Genomic DNA, 22,945 nt, shown 5'->3' with positions numbered 1-22,945 from the left:
GAGGTTATTACGGGTGCTCGCTTTCTCAAACAGCTAAGTTCTAGGTCTCAGGACTAACCTGTAGCTTTCTCAAATAGCTAAGTTCTAGGTCGTGGGACTAACTCCTCTTAGCTACCAAAAAAAACGGTAACGATGGTTGGGATTCTCGTATGGATGATAAAGATCCTTCTCGTGTAAGAGCAAACTAGATGACTAGGACCCACCTCCTTCTCTCTCTGCTTTTGCTCACATCACTTAGTAGCCTATTGTAATTGTGTTTTTTTGTTCCAAATTGTAGCACATTTGAACTTTTAGGTTGTGACTATTTCCACCCACCCTTCTTTTAATATATGCAACATTATCTTTAATCAATAATATTTACAATATTCATTCAAAAAAATTGCATACCCATGCTTTTATGTTTTGGGTCACTTGATTATGGTGTATTTTATGTAACAAGTTTAAAAGTGACATTTTCTTCAATGAAATCAACTCATCTCTTTATTTTATCTTGTTTTAAATATTATTTATTTTTTAGAATTGATCTTTAGATTTTTTATTCATTTTCCTAAATTTTATTTGTACGTGTTGAATAAACTTAAATTACTTTTGTACATGAATTACCTTAAAGTTCAAATTTTAAATCCTGTTAACTCTCTCATATTAATTATTGTGAGCCAACTTAATATGCATTTGTATCTATTTGTGTGTTGCAATATAGAAAAATAAATAAAAAATAAAAAATAAAAATGCAAAAAATGCGAGTTATTTAGAAATCTTGAAACGCATCTAGAATTCAATTATGAAAGGATTAGGAATTTTTTTATTAGAACTACATCATCATCCTAGGAGCACATTGTGTACTTGCTTATTGTCTTAAATCTTGGTTTAACACCATCGAATAGGCCCATCTAGTGACTTAACTAAGGATAACATGACCCTCATGATACAACAACTTCCCCAAAGATGTTTGTAAACACTACCAATTCCTTACTACAATTCAAACATGAATTGAATAAAGTCGAACTTAAATTAGTCATCAAAATTCAAGTAGTTCAAATCTATACTCATGGTAGTGAATCAAAGATTTTCACAACCAAATATTTTTATTTATGAAAATCGTCCAATGAGCTTTATTTTTATATCATGACAAATTCATTTCTAACATCTAACATAATAATATCTTAATCAAAACTAGGTTAAGTAACCTTGTGTCATTTAATTGAAATCACACATTGATTACAACGCTCATAATATTAAGGTTATAATATTTAAATTATTTAGTCTAGAGGAAAAGCACAAAGATAATTTAGAGTTGTAAATTTTCTTCGTATACAATTTCATACTCACTTGGGCCTCACTTTGGTGTTTCTACTTTGTATGCCCTAATTATGCATGATTCTACTCACACTAGTGCCAAATCTATGATCTTCATTCTCTGCTTTGATCTTTGGACCTTTGTTCAAGCGCCTAGTGCCCTTGTCCTCCTAGACTAGGGCACCCCGAGCCCTTGCCCTCTTGGACAAGGGCACCTCATGCCCTCGTTCTCTTGAACTGGAGTGCCATGTGCCCTTGTCTAAACCAAAAGGTCCCAAATTTGAACCCTCTAATAGTCGTAAAAGGTTGAACAAGAAATGATTTTCAATGTTGGCCTTCTTCACAATTTTCAACATGTTTCATGAGGATAGGTATAAAAGCAAGTCTTATTCCCTCATTTGAAACATATCTCAATTGCATTCCCTCAAGAGCAATTCAAATTCAAGTGAGAAATCAATCAGGCATCATTAAAGCATTAAAGGAGAGGTCAAGTATTCATATTTCAAGCATTCAAGATGGCATCCATGATCAATATCTTATGAAGACATCCATGAATTCCTACATGACAGCTTCAACCTTTTCATGAAGACTTTGAGACAAAGGAGATTCATAAAGGTGTAACATTTCTATTAAGAATTTCATTTGTAGAGCTAGCCTCTGCCCCTAAAGGCACACTTTCCATTTTTCACTTTCATTCATCATAAGGGTTGACTCTAAACCTAGGATTTGACCTAGGCAAACCCCTATCAACCCAGCAACATTTTTACTCTTTTGTGTGTGTTGATGATAGATTTTGGAGAGAACAAATACAAATCCAGAAAGTGTAAACTAAGACACATAGAACAAGATTTTGAAGAAGCAAAAAATCCAAGACAAGGTCGCCTAGCTCCATTGTACAACATTTTTCCAACAAAATTTCAAGGAGACACTCATAGCGACATCCTAATCCTAAATCTGTTTCTGATATCCGCATTTGACAACTTCTAGACAAGGTCACCTAGCCCCATTGTCCCACATTTTCAAGTTTATATTTTAGGTATAGTTTTTCTCTTTGATTTCCATTTTCAAATTTGCACTTAATGTCTGCATATGTGCTCTAAAACTATCTATTCACGTTGATCGTTACCAATTTCACATCATTAACCCCAATTCTTGCATTTAACAACTTTCAACTCAAAAAAAAAGGAAAAGTGAATCCAAATTGTGCTCAGTTCCTTTCCAATATATTTGAGGTTGAGCCTACTAAATTCCTTAACCTTTTATAATGTAGTATTGTGAAATTGGTGTGATTCCTAGCTTACATGTGTAAACTAGTGAATCCTCTTCTTTTCCAACATTACATGAACCTGACTTGTGCATTACATAATTTCTGATTTATATGCTTAGATCTATTGCATTTTATTTTTAGATTTAGAAGCATTCGTTGTTCAAATATATCATTTCTATAGTGTATTATTCTTAATTAAGTGGTTAACTAATCATTCTATTGAGTAATTGCATTGTTTAATTACTTATTTTTGCATAATGTACTAAACCACTAAAGTGAAAACATACATAGTTAATTTCTCATTCATTGGCACTTAAAGGAAAGATAATGTAATTTTTAGATCTAAACAAATTTGACAACATAACAACATGTAAATCAATAACTTCAACAACATGTAAATCAATAACTTCAACAACATGAAAAGAAAATAGGAGAAATATAAATAGGATAGAAGAAACACCAATATATGTGAGAAAAACCCTATTTGAGTAAAAACCCCACACCCTAAAGCATTGAACCAATGTGTTAATTTGCGACAAAATGTTACAATATACTTGAAGGATCACAACCTTAACATGGAGTCTACATCTTAATCTTCTAGAGGAAATCCAATAGCATAACCTTGTAAAGGACAATCATCCTTACTCCTCTTTAATACCATATAAAAGACATACAATATATAAATCTTTACAAGCTTGAAGTAGCTTCTAGACCCATCAAAAAGAGGTGGATGTCTAAAATCATGTGGTACCTTTTTCTAGCACCTCTAAGCATGCAATAAACACTTTTCCAAGATTCTCTAACCCCTCTTACATTCCTCCAAACCTGGGTACTTAATTTTTTCTAAAAATGCATATGACAAATGCTCTTGGACATCTTATAGTCGTCATAGAATCTTCATAAATGACTATAATTAACCGATTCTCTTACAACATGTCATAATGCAACTTGGGTGTCCATATTCTTCATGCATGATGCTTTCTGACACTTGTCCAAAAATTTATAGGAACTCATCAATGACCTTTCATAATCTATATATCATACAATAATGACTTCACAAGTTTCTAAGATGTCAACACATGGTAGAAAATGGCATGCCTACTTTCCCATGTAGTTACAAAAATGCATCCTTGTCATCAATTCCATGTCACCTTCCAGCATGAACACAACTAATTTTGTTATGTCATACTAGATGACAAAATATGATGAGCAAGAAAATACAATTTATGAATTAAATAAATAAATACGACATGCTAGGAATGGTTAAGGTTGAGACACCTCAATTCCCAACAAATCCTTCCTAGGAGTTGTAATCAAAATTGAGCGCTAGTGTCATGGACAATGAGCAATCCAAGAATACAGATTACTCTCCATGGCATTCCGAGTGCTGAGAGACTACCAATGAGAGCCTACAACACTTATTGGACCCTAAAATATCAAAACATGACTTGATTCAAACATAGTATCAATCTACTCGAGCACATCATACCTAAGATGTATGTAAGAGAATGTATGTGGAGATGTTGTGACCTCCCCAACACTCCTATATGCTATCATAAGTGAAAAACCCAAGGGATAAATGTATGCCATAGCTCCCATTTGAAAGGGGCCTCAAAACAACCCAATATTACCCCTTAAAGATGGTCACCTAAGAACCCGATAACCATAAGATGAGTAGCAATACCATACAAAACCATTCCTTAAATTTTTAAACTCGAATTGGAAAGTGCTTGTATTGATGTACATCTTATTACACTAAAACTTAAGAGCAATTTCATGATACAAGATTACTCAAATTAAACATTGAGACACAAGATGCCATAATCACTATCATTACATCACAATTACAAACCATCTCAATAAGAAAGGCCCATTAATAAAATTACATTTACAAATTAGAGCTCAAATATCCTTCATATAAAACTATTACAATTGAAACAAAACAAGAAATGAAACATAGATAAACTTGTGTCAAATGTAGTCTCATCTTCAATCTTTGTTTGTGATGCTCTGATACCCAATGGTGGTTTTGACACAGCCCAATAATGTGATACCCATAGGTTCACCCCACCATGCTAGGAGATAGTCACAAGGCCCAAATGAATGTGGGAGTAGCCTTGCACTCACATCAGGCATGGATGATACGTGAAATCAAAGGAGACAAAGATATAGATCACAACCAAAATGGAGATCAAGTACAGTATAAATGAGGTACTACTCAAACTAGACAAGATCTTAGAGAAGGAATAGGGATTTTCATTGTAATAACCTAAGGTACTGGCTAAGTGGAACTATGTGCACCTCCCACGAGAGATGAGGAGACTCAATCATACAAGAGATAGGAATCACTAAGCGAGCATGTCTTCCACACTCATATTGAGCCTAAATAAGCACATTGGGCATAACAGGACATCAACAATCTTGATTATTTAATTACCCATGTATTACACATCCAATGAGCCACTTTGGGATGAGAACATGTCGGAAGCCACTCTAACATAATTCTCTTGCACTTAGAACCTCAAATCAACATCTTCTTCAAACTTCAATCATGGCACAAAGAAAACAAACTTTTTACTCGAGGAAATTTCAATATGATCTAATTGGGTTTGTCTCTAGAATACATGGAAGAGACATTCACTCCCCATCCCAAAATATCATATTTCACATCGAAATTCAAAATTTGCTAATATTTGTCTAACATAAAGACGAGCAAATTTTATAATCCACCATTAAAATACCTTGAAAAATTCACATTTTCAAAAAAATGAAAGATACCCCTTGGATCAAAATATAAACAGCAACCAATTCCCATTTTCAAAATATAATTTTGACCATTTCCCAAAAAAATGAGCATTACGAGGGCACAATTTTGAAAACAAAAAACAAAAAAAAACATTAACAATTAAATCTTACTCAAGATTTGTAAAATAGATTGGGAGTGTTTAATACTTCACTAATTCTATACAAACCATTCAAAATTTAAAAAAAACAATTAACAAGGGAGGAGAAATAGAAACTTACCTCAAATTTTGACAACGCAACAATCAAACAATGCTTTCGACACACAGCGAGAAAGGAAGAAAATTTCCACCAAATATGCAATCCCCCCTTCATTCCTACAACTTCTTTAAATCCCAATCAATTTCACCCACAAATGCATTTACAAATCCAAAAGCCATTTTTTCTCAGTAGAGGGTTTTTGGAGAGCCAAAATTCTTCCCAGAACATAATGAATCCAAAAACCACAAGTTTAATTCCCTTTTGAGCTATTTTCAAATTTTCAAACTGAAAAATATCAATTAATTTAAATTTCAATGTGGCTTTAAATCTATTTACCCCCAATATGCACCCATTTATTATTTTAAACATTTAAATATATTGCTTCATGAAATTCACAATTTAACTAATGATTAAATTCCCTATATATATGAAACTCAAAATTATTTTGTGGAGATTATGAAATTCAAGAAAATATTGAACCATGCATTCATTGGGAATCCACAACAATTATAATTTTTCAAAATTATCTCAATATCGGTTATGAGTTGACACAAGCTAAACGTTGTTAGGTCCTGGAGACAACTGAGAGGGGGGGGGGGGGGGGGGGTGAATTAGTTGTCAACAAATTTCAAACCAAAAACAACTTAACCAACTTAATGCTTAATACCGGTAAACCAGTTAAGTATGTCGGTAGACAATGTTAACAGTTAATTGCTATATCGGTAAACATTAATGCATGAAACATAAACACAAAGTCATCAACAACACATAACACCAATATTTGTACGTGGAAACCCTGTAAGGGGAAAAACCACTGTGGGAAACCTTACCCACAATCAAATGATACTGCTGCAGATAGTAAGTGTACATAAATGGGGTCTGCATATGCAGAAAGGCCAACAGCCTAGAGCTCACTGCTCAATCACAAAATGGGAGTCACACTGACTACAGTTGGATGGTTAAATCCAATAAGAATGTACTGCACAAAATAGCATCTTCATATGCTGGATTCGGTACCGGTGTAATGCTGATATGATTTCACAAAAACCTAACTTCACCTTCAAATGATGTCTTCGTGTATAGCTCTGCTTAATCTCGCATATACCTTCACACAATTCTTTTTCGCATTCCCATATTCAATCTTACAATTAAGATCTTACATTTATACCATAACCTAAGACCAATTTTAGTAGGTTGGCTCTACAAGATATTACAATAAAAACATTTTACAAAAAATATAATGTCCGATGCAATAACCGATTGAACATGTCGGCTTAATGCATTTACAACAATAATTAATCATTTCTGTAGCATGCCATGTTGATCTAGAAAAGATAAACCTGCTGGTGTAACTCTAGGTAACCATGGACTTATTTGCCGGTAAAAGCAAATATGCAAATATGAATATACCGATGAACAAAACTCCAGGACACGATGTCCAAAAGATGTCTTCGACATTACCAAGTGTCTTCCACATAATTCTGAGTGCCGGTGATCATTATATCCTATCAGTGTACCATATACCAGTAACTGTGCAATAGTTACTTGCTTGTCGGTGAATGCTTCTGGATCTCCAAAGTGCTAGTGTTTTAGTAGGTGTTGACATCAATGACAAAACCATACCAAAATACCAACAAACGCAACATAAATCATAACTGAATCGAGTGTGACTATGTATGACAAAGGAAAACCAATATGACATCTCCCATATAACCAATAATTAGGATAACTCGTAACTGAGAATTGGGTGGATAAATGCCCTTTACCTACACACTCAAATACCCACATCAAGCATAATTGCAACATATAGATAATAATCAAAGCACAATATAATTTCCTTAAACAATGTGCAACATCATAAAACATAGAAGCAAATTGTAATGGTGAAAAATTAGGGTTTCATCATAGAATATAGTAAGACCACTAATTTTTGCTTAATTACCATCACATTAGGGAAAAATAGAAATTTGATAGATCTAAGTCTAATAGACCTAGATTTTGATCGAGTCCATGGTTTCCTAGATGGAGTTTCTCTTCTTTCCCTTGAATTGAATTGAATTTGAATTAATTGAAGATTAGGGTACAATGGTGGATTATTGAAGCAATTATGCATAAATAGTGAGCTACATTCATCAAATGTAGCCACAAACCTGGATCCGAGAAATAGATGAAGGTCTAGATCTATTCCTAGAAGTTCGGCCTAAATTGTTGACATCGTGGTGGTGGTTGCCTTGGTCCTTTGAACTTTTCTCCATCCAAAGAGGAACCTGTTCGTCTCTGTGAATCCTGTCATTCCTCTGAAATGGAACTCTATACCTATTCCTGCACATAGTGAAAAGGAGAAAATTGTTGGGAATAGGGGTTTGCCTTAGGTCAAACCGTAGTTTTGGAATTAACCATGAAATAGCATTGAAATGTAAATGAAAGACTATAATGAAATGCTTTCATTTTTAGGGAAAGGCTAAAAATATTTGAAACACTAATAATATACCTTTTTAATGAAGTTTGTTTGTCTTCACAATGAATTAGGGTTTCAGATAGTCTTCATAAAACATAGAACATGAATGTCATTTGCAATGCTTGAATCTTGACTTTACTTCTGCTCTAATGCTTGATAGAAGACTAATTTATTGCTCACTTGAATTTGTTAGGATGTAATTGAGATCTTGAATTCGTTAGTTTTAAAATGAGAGGGGTAGACCTCCTTTTACACATGCTAGTCGAAAAACAAATTGAATTTCCAACATAGGCCGACACGGGATCTAAGTTCCTGCTCAAATTGAGTGACTGTTATGAGGCCTCAAAATGGGCCCTTTTTTAGAGGACCATGGCGTTGGGAGCCCTAGTCCTGGACATCAAGGTCCTAGGATTAGTTGGGAGGGGTGCAAATAATGAAAGAAATTGAGTTTGGTGATCGGTGTGAGCAGAATCAAAGCTTCAATTAGGCCTTAGAGGATGAACGCCAAAGTAATGCCTAAGTGAGGACAAAATTGTAGGTGAGTATAATTTAGGATACTATACAAGCATCCATACATACACGTGTGCATAATCCAATATAACATAAGCATAATAAATTAATAATAATAATATGAGTACCTCACAATATGTACCAAAATATTGGTTCTTATATAAATGAATATATGAGAGCATCATGAACAAAAGGGACGAGTATTAATAGATGAATCCTAGTCCAAAATAATACTAACAAAATGCAAACATGAGAGGCACTACCCACATAAAACTTTCTCAAGCAAGCTAATGATGGGCTAAACAAGGCCAAAGTGCATAAAGAGAGTAGAACACACATAAATGAGACAACAAAATGTGTTACTAATAGATAGCGATGCTCTGCAAAAAGGGAAGGTTAGTCAATGATAACAAAACTCAAACAAAAAGAAAAGCCAAACTGTTAGTGTTAGAAATCACAAACAAAATACTTTCCTACACAAGCATATCAAAAGAGATATCAAAAGCATGACAAAATATCTAACTAAAAAGGTAAATATGACAAGGCATCTCCAAATGCCTCCTAACATGCTCTTGGTTTCTTCTCCTTTGTTCCTCTCCTCTCCAAGTTCCAAAATAGCGTAGCTCTTAGTAGCTTTTTGCACTATGGATGCTTATGGAGGTTTGAGATTGAAGTATTTGCTCTAAATATGAATAAAAAGCTAATACTATACTATTGATACTAAAATGATTTATTTTATCCAAAATGACAAGATATTAGTTGATTATGCTAAAATGCTCTCTTAAAATGCCTATAGCTTAAATGCATACAAGTTTTCAGGATCTGGATTATGAAGAAATGGGCTCTATTTATAGGAAAAAATGGAGCAATGGATGGTTGAGATTGAACAATCTCAACAAGGGTCAAGATTGAATGATTTCAAATCCATGTGAGGGTTTTCAACCCAATCCTAGGATGACAAGTGTCAATGTGAGATAGGTTGAGAGGAGGGGGAATAAGCATTAAATGCTTGACATGACCTTGGGAGTTAAGGTCAAGGTTAGTTGAATGAATAAACTCTTTATTCAAAAAATAAAGCTTTTATCCAATGGATAAACTCTTGTACAAAGGCAAAAGGGATAAACATAGTCAAAGCAATAAATGCTTGAGGAGATACATGAGTGCAAGTTGAAATAACCATAAATGGTTATGTAAGAGCCATTAATGGTCATGTAAGAGCCATTAGTGGTTTTGGAAGACTTTGGAGGTTAAATTGTTGAACACACAAAGCATTAAATGTTTTTCAAAGACTTTGAAGTCTTTGAGAAGTGACTCCATGTTGCTTAGGAATGTGACAATAATTAGGGGATGGATTAGGCTAATTAGGAAGGGGTTAGAAGAATCTAGAAGGGGGTTTAGGAATGCAAGTGGATTTGGTGGGTGAGGGAAAATAGGATTTTAATTAAAATAAAATTTGTTTATTTCAATAAATGTGTGCAAGTTGCATTTGTAAGAAAATGCAAGTGGGGGTATAAATGATTTAAATAAATGTTTTATTTAATTTATTTAAAAGAGGAAATGGGATTAAATTGAATAAATAGGATTTATTCATTTAATTGATTGTGAGTTTGGTTTAATGAATTAATTAAAATAAATTGAATAATTTATTTAATTAATAGAAGAATGTTTGAAGATGAATTAATTAAATATTAATTTAATTAACTGGTGGCTAGTGGATTTTTAATCAAATAAATAGCAAATATTCATTTAATTAAAATGGACAGATTTATGTGACTACAGATAGTTCTGCAAGCACTCATCTATTCCACTAGCTTTTGTCACATCAATAGTAGTGATATATCCATATGCATGCCACATGAGTGCAATATGTATGATGCACCAAATCCAACTTATACATGATAGTGGTGAGTCGATTTGGAACAACATAGTAACTATCTAGAATATTATACTAAAATAAATGCATTTTAAATGAATGAATTATACTTAGCTTTTGTTTCAGTGCTAATTTGACTTAGGCAATGGTTCCTAATAAATTCACTCTTAAACACCACAAAATTAGTGCGTCAATTCAGCATATAAGAATCAATAAAAAAACTGGATAGGAAGGGTCACTTTTACAACTATGAAAGTGATCTACATGACTAGAAAATTGATCATGCGAGGCCCTTTCACCAAATTGTAATTGTGTTCATAGGTATAGATTTTCTTTAATCTTAAATCTAAAAACTACTCAACTTGATTCCTAATAAGTTGTATAAAAACAAGGTGTCTACAAAGAATTTTGCAAATGATCAAGTATATCTCTTCCTTCTACCAAACCACTAGATATAAGTCTAATAGCTTGGTGTAATGATGAAAGACCACAATCAATCATGCATTATGTCTAAGAGGTTATGCAAATATTAGGGCTTTAAAGATAATGTGATGAATGATAGTCCTTTCATGTTGGGTGCTAGATGTGTGCTACTTTTTTTTTAAATATTCTAAGTGGATTAAGATTTATCCTCAAATTCAACACATACAAATTGATTCAATGTTTTTCACTTTAAGTTAGCTCGTAATAGTCAAACATTGAGAATCGTCTAGATTCAAGAATAAAATATGAAACAAAAATGGGTTTTCTTCTCCAAATTAAATTATGTAAGTTTCACAATTTATGAACCCAAACTAAAATTATGGATAGACAAACAATAGATCGGATCAAGATCCTAAAAATGAATACCTAAATTCATATCATATACCATTTCTTATTCAAAAACATATAATTTCGCACATAGATCATTATATAAAAAACAAACCAAATCAATATGAATCCAAAATGTGAAATTTCCAAGTGGTCCAAGGGACCAAGAGTGATAGAGTTAATCCATCTTCATGTTTCTTTTCATGTTGACTCTACTATTGTGTATCTTGATTAAAAAACTTGTGATATCGTGTAGCCTTGTCTCATCAAAGATCTCATTCAAATTGTACACCTACAAAAATGTTTTCAAACTGAATGTGAATATCCTCATACACTACACAATCAAGAATGACGTGTCATTCAGTTTCGACCTCCCCTTTGCTGCAGAAAATGTAGATTCTTTCTTCCCAATCTTCCTTGGGGATTGTCCATTTGTTTGTCTCACATCTGAGATGATGGGACCTAGTCCTCAGCTAAGCAACTAAAATCCTTTTTGTTCCTTTGATTCCAACCTTTAAATAAGCTTTCTCATCATGTTCCCACAAGGGGTTGAACTCTTCAATATAATGTTCTTTTTTTAGACTAGTTTGTTTTGTCCACATGACAATCCTGGATTTTTATAACACACTTTTTTAGGTCTCTTCATTGGTATTAGTATATTCCTCTGGATTAATGTCCCATTTGTTCATCCGCTTCTTCTTCTACTTCATCCAAGTTTTCTTCTTATGGTCTAACTCCTCCTCAACAACCATTTTGGGCCAACGATGTTTATCCATGTTTTCAAAAAAATTTAGTAGCTTAGCAAATGTATTATTGTTGATGCTTCTATGAAACATACTTGCTTCAGCCAAAAGGATGTCATAGGGAATTGTAGGTTTGACTTTAAGCATGCTGGTGATTAAATGTTTTTGGATTCTTTCCCCAAACCTCACACCTGTAGAGGACAACTGGCATGACCAACAAACCAAAAAGAGTTTTCGTGGTTTTCCAAACCCATAGCTCCAGTTTCTCACACCTATTCTGAAGTAGGAAAGATGCTCTCCATCCTCCTTAGATCCTTCTTGCCTTGGAAATCTCCCAATTGAGACTAATTTGAAAATCAACTCCTAGGTACTTGTGTTCTTCCACTATCTCCAACAGGGTTCCCTCAGAGATAAAGTAAACCTACTACTTCTTTCTTTTCAAAGAAAAGATCACGAATTTGAACTTCCTGGTGTTTTCTTGCATCTCGACGTCTTGATAGAAGAGCTCTAAAGCCTTCAAATGTTCTCTCAAACCATGAGGAAATTTTACAATTAGAACAAGGTAATCTGTGTACAAGAATAATTTCACCACGAAACCTGCAGTTGAAAGCCTTCTCCCATTATCTTGTTTGAACCATTCTTCCAATTTATCAATATATAAATCAAATAATATGAAAAATAAAAAACATCTCTATTTCACTCCAATATCATTGTCAAAACACGCTATCATACCCTCTTAGTTCTTATTTGGACTTTAACCTAGTGGACTGCTGCTCTAAATTGGTTAAGAATCCCAAATTCCTCCATTCTTTTTCCAAGCTTGTCCCTAGACCATTTGAAAGGCCATCAGGTTTCTTCTCAGCCTTCCAAAACATAACGAAAGCATATAAATTTCAGAGGTCCTAATTTAAAAAAAGAAAAAGAAATCTTCATGTGATGTGCTAGGCTGGCATGTGGACTGCACTTTTACTTTGAAAATCCACACAGACAATATTGTACGGGCATTCTTTTCTGTCTTAAAAACAACGTTGAAGCAATTTGGATTAATATTAATTCAGAATACACACTTTTTCTTTTCTGCTGTCAAATCTTAAAGGAGTTTGGGAATAGAGAGCCCACATTTACTAAAGTCAAAAAAGAGATGTTATCTACTTGCTTATTCTCTAAACATTTATGTCAAATCATCTTTACATATAAGACGAGAATAGCCTCCTTTTTTATTATATTTCTTTTACTTTTTTATATTATTCAGTTATCTGAAAAATATATCTCTTTTCTGCTTCCTAATAATTTTTAATTTTATGACTTTTGGAGTTTACATTTTAATAAGCAATTTGTTTTTGGACACTATTGATTGAAAAATTAAAGTGACAAGGAGCATTGTATTGGTTTTTTAATGTATAGAATATAGTTTGAATTCAAGACAACATAATTTTGAATTGGTGACAATATTAAATAGAGAGAAAAAACATTGGCAAATTTTTACATGTATGAAACATAATTTAAATTTGTGACAAACAAAATTTAAAAATCAATATTTAAAAAATATTAAAATTCATAGGTCCGTTCATGTTCAAAGGTTAGACGTGATACATAAATTGTAAATAGGGAATGTATATTGGTATAGTCTAAGCCATAGTTGAGTGTTGTATAAGTGAGAGCACATTTTTTTAACAATATAAATATGTATCATGTAATGGTAAATATTTGTCTTTGTAATATTGTAATAGTAGTATTTAAGAATAAGTCAGATGATAGTGAATGTATCACAATTTTATCATATTATATTTTTAGATGTGTCATTGGCTTCAAGTTTAATTATTACTAGGTATAACTATGAGTAGTATAGTTGAAGTTGAGTTTGCTCCTTAGAACAAATATTTGTTAAAATATTAACGAGTAAACGGTTATTTAGTAAAGAGTCTTCCTAGATTGATTGGTTGATTTTGAATTTCATTAGAAGATCCTTGTAATATAGTTCAAGTTGAGTTTGTTTGAAATTAAACTCTATAAATGTTCTATGTAGTGGTAAGTACTTGCCTTCTTCTTCTTCTTGCAAATAAAATGTGTCATGATTTTACTAGGTTGATGAATATTATAGTTGTTAAGGTTGATGAATATTATAGTTGTTAAGGTTGATGAATATTATAGTTGTTTGGGTTGACCTTAACTAATACTAGGCACAACTATGATTAGCCTAGTTGAAGTTGAGTTTGTTTATTGGAGTAAATATTTGTTAGATATTGATGATAAAATAATTTGTTCACAAAGAATCTTCATAATTTGCTTGGTTGATTTTGAGTTCTATAGCCAAATAAAATAATTAATAAGTAATTCTAAAATACAACAAAATAATTTATAAGTAAATAAAATAATTCTAGAATAACTTTTATCAATTAAATATCAAGTAAAGAAAATAATGCAAGATTGCTACCTTAAACAAATCTATTTAAAATATATATGCTTCCATAAATATTTTATTTTATATTGCTATACTTGTTGGATTTTACTTCTCATCAATTATTTCAACTAGTTTAAGATTACATTCTTTGTACTTTAGATGATAACTGAAAAATGAAATTAGGAAAAAATGATAGAGGATATACTTATGAGTCTTGTGTGAGACTAAAAATCAAGAAATTGGCATAATCTATTGGCTAAGGTATCCAACATAAGGAATAATTCTATTTTCTAACAAGAGGAATCATCTATTTTATTTTACTATGAAATGTACTTTTATATTTATTTGTTTTGATCGGTAAATACTTTTGACTAGAGCTATGAACCAATAGGACCACAATGGGAGACCCCATCCCTGAGTACATTATCTTCAATGATGAGGTATTAACACCCCCATCCCAAGTACATTATCTTGAATCCATATTTTTTGATTTCTGAAATCATCTCACCTTATCACTCCATTCATCGTGATCACTCCAAACACACCTTATCTCTCCATACATCTCCTTATAACTCTCGCACCTTATCTCTCCACATAGTCGCCTTAACCCTCCATAGCCACGAGCGAGCATCCCCTTATCACTCAACCCGTGAAGCTCATGCCTCCTTCTCTCCATTCCATTTCACCTTCTTATCACTCCATGCATCTCCAACCATCTGCCATAGATCTGTCTGCCAGCTCAAAAGGAGGCCTTAACACCATACATAGGGAAACCAAAGCGCGGGCAGAGAATCGAACCGAAGACCCACTATCAACAGTGGGATGCAACATGTCGTTGTACTGCGAGGTTAACCCCTGAAAGTACTTTTATATTTGTATCAATAATATCTATCTACATTAAAATCAATCTTTTTTAATTTTATTTTTTTTATAAAATTTAATTATAAATATGTAGAAAATATTTGTAGATCCATCGAGTTCAAATTTAATTAGGAACAAATATTTTTCTTAATAATTTTATAAATATTTTTATATAAATTTTTTATTAAATATAAGATCATTCATTTTGATAAATAAACAATACTTTTCATTATCTTTTAAAAATCAATTATTATTTTTTATTTATTAAAAATATAAATAAATAATTTTGATCATAATAACATTACTAAACACAAATTCTATTAATTTGTTAGTGAATTAAATTGTGTGTATAATTTCCTTGTGGCCCCACCCTTAAAGTCCAACGTGTATAGCCTGAGTTGGCCTAGTGGTGGAGAACTTGTGCTCTTGAAAGAGAGGTCACAAGTTCAAATGCCACAAGGGGGTAAGGTATGTACCCATCTACAGACTCTGTAGACCCACACATAGATGGCTGGCATTGTGGACTATAAAACCTCCTTCCCCTTTCCTTTCCTTTCCTTTCCTTTCAAAGCCAAATATCTTCCTTATTTATATTATTATAGTAATGAAGAGTCACAAACAAAACATTTCACAAAAATGATGGGAATTATTTATTAAAGATTTAGAAGTTTTATCATGAATTATTATGTTGAGAGACTTAACTAAAAATTAAACAAAATAAAATAAGTTTTTTATAAAAATCCAAACAATGTAAATAGATTAAAATAAAATTTAAATTATTTAAAAAATAAAATAAATATTAAGTAAATAAAATATATTTTTTTAAATAAATAAAAATATATTTTTTAATAAAGATAAAGTAAACAATGTAAATAAATTATTATTTTTTAATTTTAAAATAAAACAAAACAACTCTAGAATAAACATAATAATTCAAAAAGTGATATGTCTCTACCATTATAAGAAAATGAGTATTACTGTATTTTGTGTAGATTTACTTGAGATGAAAGTGGGAATTGTAATTGATTTTTTTTTTGAAATAATATTAAATGATATTTTATTTGTTAATTTAGGTGAGAAGTAAGAAATATAATTGATACATTTTTTTTAAATAAGAAAATTTTATTTTACTTTTATATGTTGAAGATGTACCTTAAATGAGATGGACAAGCTCATATTGTCCATCAACAATCTATAGACATAGAGAGACAATGCAAGATGATTGCATTGTCCTATTGGTACATATTGATATTGCCTTCTATCATCTATGCCTGTGTAAGCGATGAGACGTCAAAATAGATGTTTGTCCACTATAATTGATGGTTTATCTAGTTGAAATTAAAAGCTTATAGGAGGAAAGAAAATTGGTATACCCAAGGTCCAAGTTGTCTTCTACAGATCCTTTTGAGATGGTTCCCTCCAATTTATTGCATTCTAGAAATATTTTTAACGAACAAGAAAAAGCCCAGGGAGAATACCTATTTTAAAAAGCTTTACTAGACACCTTATAATGAATGAAATTAGACAATGTAGCTGGTATTGGTATACATATAGTTGACTTGGTATTTGCAGCTTCTTCAATGATCTTAGAATTCCTCCTATAAGTTGATTGTTTTGTAGTTGCCCTTGCCAAGCCAAAAAACCTAGAATGATTAGGAAATATGCAGAAAAAACTACCGTTCTCATTCATACAAGGTATTTCAAATGCTACAACTTCATCCGGGAAGGCATAGATGGTGTTTGTGGTCTCGCCCACTAAAGGAATGACTTGTCAATAGAGGACTACAATAAGTTCTTTTTAGCGACCAAACTTCAGATTGTTAGGTATTGTCCTATCGAGATTAAGGCAAGCATGATCTTTGGCGATTTTTTTTCATGTTATGAGAATCACACCTTTTTTGATCAAGTAGTGTATTAGATCTACCAGATTTCTATAGTCTATGATATTTGATTGTAAATGGTTTCTAGATTCAATTGTGTAAAAACTTTTGTATCAACGTTTTAGGTCACACTTCGTGAACCATCATCAAGATGAAAGAGAATAGTTGAAGCGGTGGATGTCGTCAATGTACCTTTTGTAGACACCCAAAATTAATTAAATTAATATTTAATTATTTTATCTCTTTCTACATAATTAATTATATTAATTATGTGAGTCCTCATTCTTCTTAAAATTAATTAAATTATATTTAATAATTTTATTTCCCTAGTCATATAATTAATTAATTATCAATTAATTATATATAGATCCCTAATTCTTCTAAAAATCAAATTAATCCCCAACCTTAGCCAATTTATTCAATATTTCTTCTAAACCTAATTAATTAATAACTAATATCTTGATTCCTATAAATCCTCCATTTAATCCCCTCCATTAAGCCTAATTAACCCAAGCCTAATCATCATTAATATTTTCTCCATTTTTAAATTCATCCCACTTGTTGGCATTCCGGTGATGCTCTAGTGAAGATTGATGGTGCCTGATGCTTGTAGATTCTTAGGCATTGTCATTGATGACAACTCAGTCTATTGACTTGATCCGGTATGAAGTTTTGGTTAACCAGATGTCTTGTTCTTCTAGACTAAGACTGTCAGCACAACTCAGTATACAGTTTTATGATTTTCGATGAAGCAGTTTTGATTTCAGTGATTAATGATTAATTGGTTAGATATATGAAGCAAATTATCTCGTCAATCCACCCTTCGGTATTGATTCCTACGCCTATTTAAAGGTCAGGTATTCGATAGAACAGTAAAATAGAGTACTCTTCATTTTTTATGGTGTAACGCGTGACCGGATTCTTTATGATAATCCCGGTGATTGAAAATATGTTTGGAGTGACATGTGAGACCTATAGGAAGCGTGTAATCATTTATTTTGGGTTTGGTATATGGTTCGGCAATAGATCTAAGCCAACTTGCAGCTACACATTTTATTTTTTATATTTGGTGAAGTCGGCTTGTGGGTGATTAATTTGGAGTGTCCAGATATATAAGACTGTTTGAGTTATGGATTAGGTGTTGAATATAATCTGTGTGGTGTGTTTGGAGTGATTGAGTGCAGTTTCACATGCGCACTCTGAATTTTGTTGATTCGGTAAAATAAAACAGAGCAAAGCATATCAATTTATCAAAATAGTGTAGCAGATCATTTTGTGCATAACTGAAACTAATATTTGACATAGTTAGATGTTGTTTTCCAGTTCTTTACTTACTTGTAATTAGTTTGTAATCTCTTGTAAGGCTGTGAGCCTTCCTTCGGGGTTGTAGCCCTATTTTTGTAACTTGAGTAGTGAACTCTAGGTAGTGTGCCTAAATGCAAGTGCATTCCCCTTATGTAATAATGTTCTTCTATTGGCCATAGTGGAATAATATTGTGGGTTCAAATCCCACCGTGGTTTTTGTCATTTGGGTTTCCACATAAAAAATATTAGTGTTATGGTTGCATGGTTACTTGTTCTATGTTTTTGCACTTTGCTTTCTTTGTTGTTCATCTGGTGGTTAAAGAATCATATTAACAAATTCAAAATTTGTAGAACACTGATTCACCCCTCATCTTAGTGTTCATTGATTCCAACAATTGGTATTAGAGCCTAGTTCTTCTGAGGAAGCCTAACCACTCAAGGAAGGTCCGGGAGATTGAATCAATGGATTCTGGTTTGCAGAGACAACTTTGTGTGGCTCTTGAAGATCTTGATGCAGCAAGAAATGAGATAAGTTCTTTGAAGAGAAACTTGAATGCAGCTAAAGAATTCATTAATGATTTGAAAGATCAAGTGAACACTTCAAGAGACAAGAGGAAAGAGTTGGTGGACAAACTGAAAAGAAGAAGAAGAATAAAGCATGGAGAATCAGGACAGGTCTAATGAGCATGAGAAGCTTACTAGAGAAAATGTTGTATTGAAGAATGAGATGAAATCCATAGTGATGAAGCTAACTAAAGAGATTGAAGACTAGAAGAAGAATGGAGAAAGTCTGACTCAATCATTGAAAGACAGATCGGATGAATGCTTCAGGCTTACCTATGAGAATGATCAGTTCAAGCTTGAGTTGACACAATCAAGGAATTATGGACAAGAACTTGGAAGGCAGATTGTTGGCTTAAGAGATAAACTTGCTACTGCAAATGAATACAAAGACAAATTTAATGCTAGCTCAACAAGATTGGATATGGTGGATAGTGAAGCAGTCACCGGTGAGGAGGGACCTCAAGAGATCAATCTGGACCAGTCAACAAGAGAAAACACAACGAAAACACACAGATATGATGGAGGTGCAATGTAGAACAGATAGTTTTATTGCATGAAATTTGATTACATCCAATCGGTAACAACCGGGTTACAACATACCAGCACACAATCCAGGTAGAATAGGTCACAACTGAGACCTTGAATCGAATGATCTAGCTTCTAGGCACAATCTATCTATCTGATATTTTGATTAATTCTTTCTGATTACATTCTAAAGCATGATTACAAATATATATCTATCAAAAGGATCCAGTTAGCCCAAAAGGGATCAAAACCCAAAGAACAAGACCTAACATGCAAATGAACAATGTCAGCCTCTATCAAGAGATTCCTCTAGAAAATCCAAAGGATGAAACCAAGAAGGTTGGCCACATGCCAAGAAACATCGAGAAATGTCCAAGGCTCCACAAGCTTTGGAATGGGTTCCGGTAGATCACCAGAATAGGTCTCGAGCAACCGATAACAAAGGAACAACCGGTAACAAGAAACTATCATGACAACCGGTAGCGATATCTTGCCGAAAAGTGATCCAAATGAGATGTGGTCTGAAAGAAAGAAAGATGATCAAGTCTTCAATTAAAATCCAACTCCACAAGATCCGGTGAGCCAAAAACTAGGACACACAGAAAGGAAAACTGAAACTGCAAACAAAATAGAAAGGAAAATGTTTTTGGTTGATACAAGATTGTTGTGAACTGGGGATTCTCTTGCATCAGATAGTCAGAGACATGGAAAAGACATGAGAGGACTTGTATATGAAAATGGAGAGTCCTCCAGTTCCGAATAGAGCAATGCAAAGCCTAAGAACAAGAATCCTCTGGTAAGACAACCTAATGTTTATAAATTCAATGGTAGACTTGCAATAAATTTGGTCATATGGAAAATCAATGCAGAAGTAAGATGAATAATAGAATGATGAATAATGTGAACAATGGTCCTACCTTTACTGGTCAATGTTTCATATGCAAGAATTTTGGTCACAAGTCAAACATGTGCAGCAACAGTAATGAATAACTTTCAGAACATGAGATGTTATGGTTATGGAATGTTTGGACATATCTCTAATCAATGCAGGACGAGACCAAATCAGATGAATTTCAAACCTATGCGGAGAAATGTTCTTTGCCATGCATGCAACAAGCCTAGTCACATTGCAAAATACTACAGAAATAATGGTCTGGTAAACAAAGCCAAATCAGATGAGAAAGGTAAAGCAAAAGTAGATGAGATCAAAGATCAACACAAGAAAATGTGGGTAAAGAAAGAAGATTCCAATGTGCAGAATGGCTCCACACCTGAATCCAGTGATGGAACCTCATCCGATAACTAGGAGTTTTTGGCCTTAGGGGGAACTTTACATGCAGATTCATAGAACCCCCTCTTCGTTGATGTGTAACCGATTCTAGTAGGTTGTAAAAGGCTTAAATCATATGTGCAGATGTTATCCAGAAGATTTGATGGAGATTTGAGGCTCCGGTCAGCAATTTCATGAAAATTATAGTAACCGGTTGAAGTATTTATTACAACGCAGAATTATGTTTTCAAAGGTTAAAAAGGACATTTCAAAGGTTTATTTTTCACAATGCGATCAAGAGAAAAGAGCAGTGCATTGAAGAAAAGATATTTGGCGATCAAAATTGAGCTTGCAACGATTTCTTGTGCCCGATTGAATTAAAAGGTATTTATCTGTTCCATGAAGCTATCCGTTTCAAACCTTAGATTCAAAATGGCATCGGTATCTGGAATTGCTACCCCATTGGTTATTGAGATTAAGGATAGAGACAGACCTATTTTCAAGAAACACCCCTTCAAGTTTGTCGAAGATGATCCAGAAGAAGCATTTTCTTCAATACCCTACGATGTTTTTCACAATGAGGATATTAGGGCATACATCCATTATGATCTTGAGGAGCTTGGCAATGTTTATATGTTGACCTTGTACAACAAACATCTGACAGACAACTTGGGTAACCTCAAACCAGAATATAAGATTCTTCAAGACAAGGGTTTTTCGCAGTTCATCCATTTCCCGTTGTTCGATGAAGCGAAATGGATCTGATATATCCTCAATCAAGTCCATGATGAGTTAATGTGGCTTGATAGGCCTCATAAGATCACTAAGCATGCAATTCAAGCTGTGACATGCCTAAGTGAAACCGGTGAAGTACTTGGCCTAAGAAAAGTATCAAATAACATTGTGATAGCTACTACCAGTTCCAAGTTTGACAACAGAGAAATGACTATCAAAGACATGTTGGAGCATGATGTGAGGTTTGCATCGATGGTGGTTGGTTACAAAGTCTATCAATCAAGCAGATAGAACTTCGTCTCTAGAACTGCAATATATACAACATATCAGATGCTCAAGGATGACAAGAGGTATGATTCTTGCACAGTCCTTTTGAATGAACTGATGAGTAATTTGGAAAAAATCAAGCAAGACAAAAAGCACACTTTTAAGTATGGGTCTCTTCTTATTTGTTTGGCCTTATATTTCTCAAATGAGATACCCAGTATAAAAGGGAAGGTCCAATGGGCCTATGATAGACTGGTGGCAATGCAAATCAAGGAGGGATTGTGGGGAATAGGATATGCCACAATGAGATTATCCGTATTATGGGGCCATTTCAAGACAATTCAAGCCACCATGAAGGGCAGAGAAATAATCCCTAAGGAGATTGTGGAGAAGTATGAGCAAACTATTTGCTTCATGGTTAATAAAGATCGATGTCAAATGGAAGTGGTTGAGCCTAGGATAGTTTGGATCATGCCCATGGGGTATGAAGTTGATGCTATCATGCTTGAAGCATATGCTCAATACCTTTTGAGCCAACCGGTATATCCTAGAAGAAAGATTTGGTACTTTCAAGGAAAAGGAGTTAAGTCTGCATAAACAATTCATTGATGCCAGATGGAAGAGGAAGATCAGAAAGGAAGCAGAGGTTGTTGTGCGAGCAGATGGGATTGACGAAGGAAGTTGTACAAAGAGAAAGAGCTCAAAACATTATGAGGGAAGAAGATGTAATCAAATCACAAACCCAACTGGAAAACCCTTCCATACAGTCCAAAGCTAAACCTAGTAAGTTTGCACCTGTTTCCGGAGTGAAGAAACTGGTTCCTCCACCCAAGCCCAAGCCTACAGTATCAATTGGTGGAGTTGAGAAGAGGAAAAAGGAGAAGCCTTCTAGGCAGTATATTGGAGCAGAGGAGGAGACAAAGTCGGATGAAGAAGTTTGGAAATTCAACAAGACTGCTACTTATGCTTGAGTAGTCAGAAAGCCATCTAGTGATGCTCCACCCTCTAAGAAGACAAAGATTCAAGGCGAGCCATCTGGAAAGTCTAAGGGAACCAGGAAGAAGAAATATGAAGCCTTGGAATCTAGTAAGATTGAGAATATTCCTACCAAATCCTTAGAATATATAAAGAATGAAATCATTAAGGATTGAAATTTGAAAAATCTTGGTGTATATTA

The sequence above is a fragment of the Cryptomeria japonica genome, chromosome 11, assembly GCF_030272615.1.
Source record: "Cryptomeria japonica chromosome 11, Sugi_1.0, whole genome shotgun sequence".
Classification (NCBI taxonomy): domain Eukaryota; kingdom Viridiplantae; phylum Streptophyta; class Pinopsida; order Cupressales; family Cupressaceae; genus Cryptomeria; species Cryptomeria japonica.
This window is presented reverse-complemented; position numbering follows the sequence as displayed.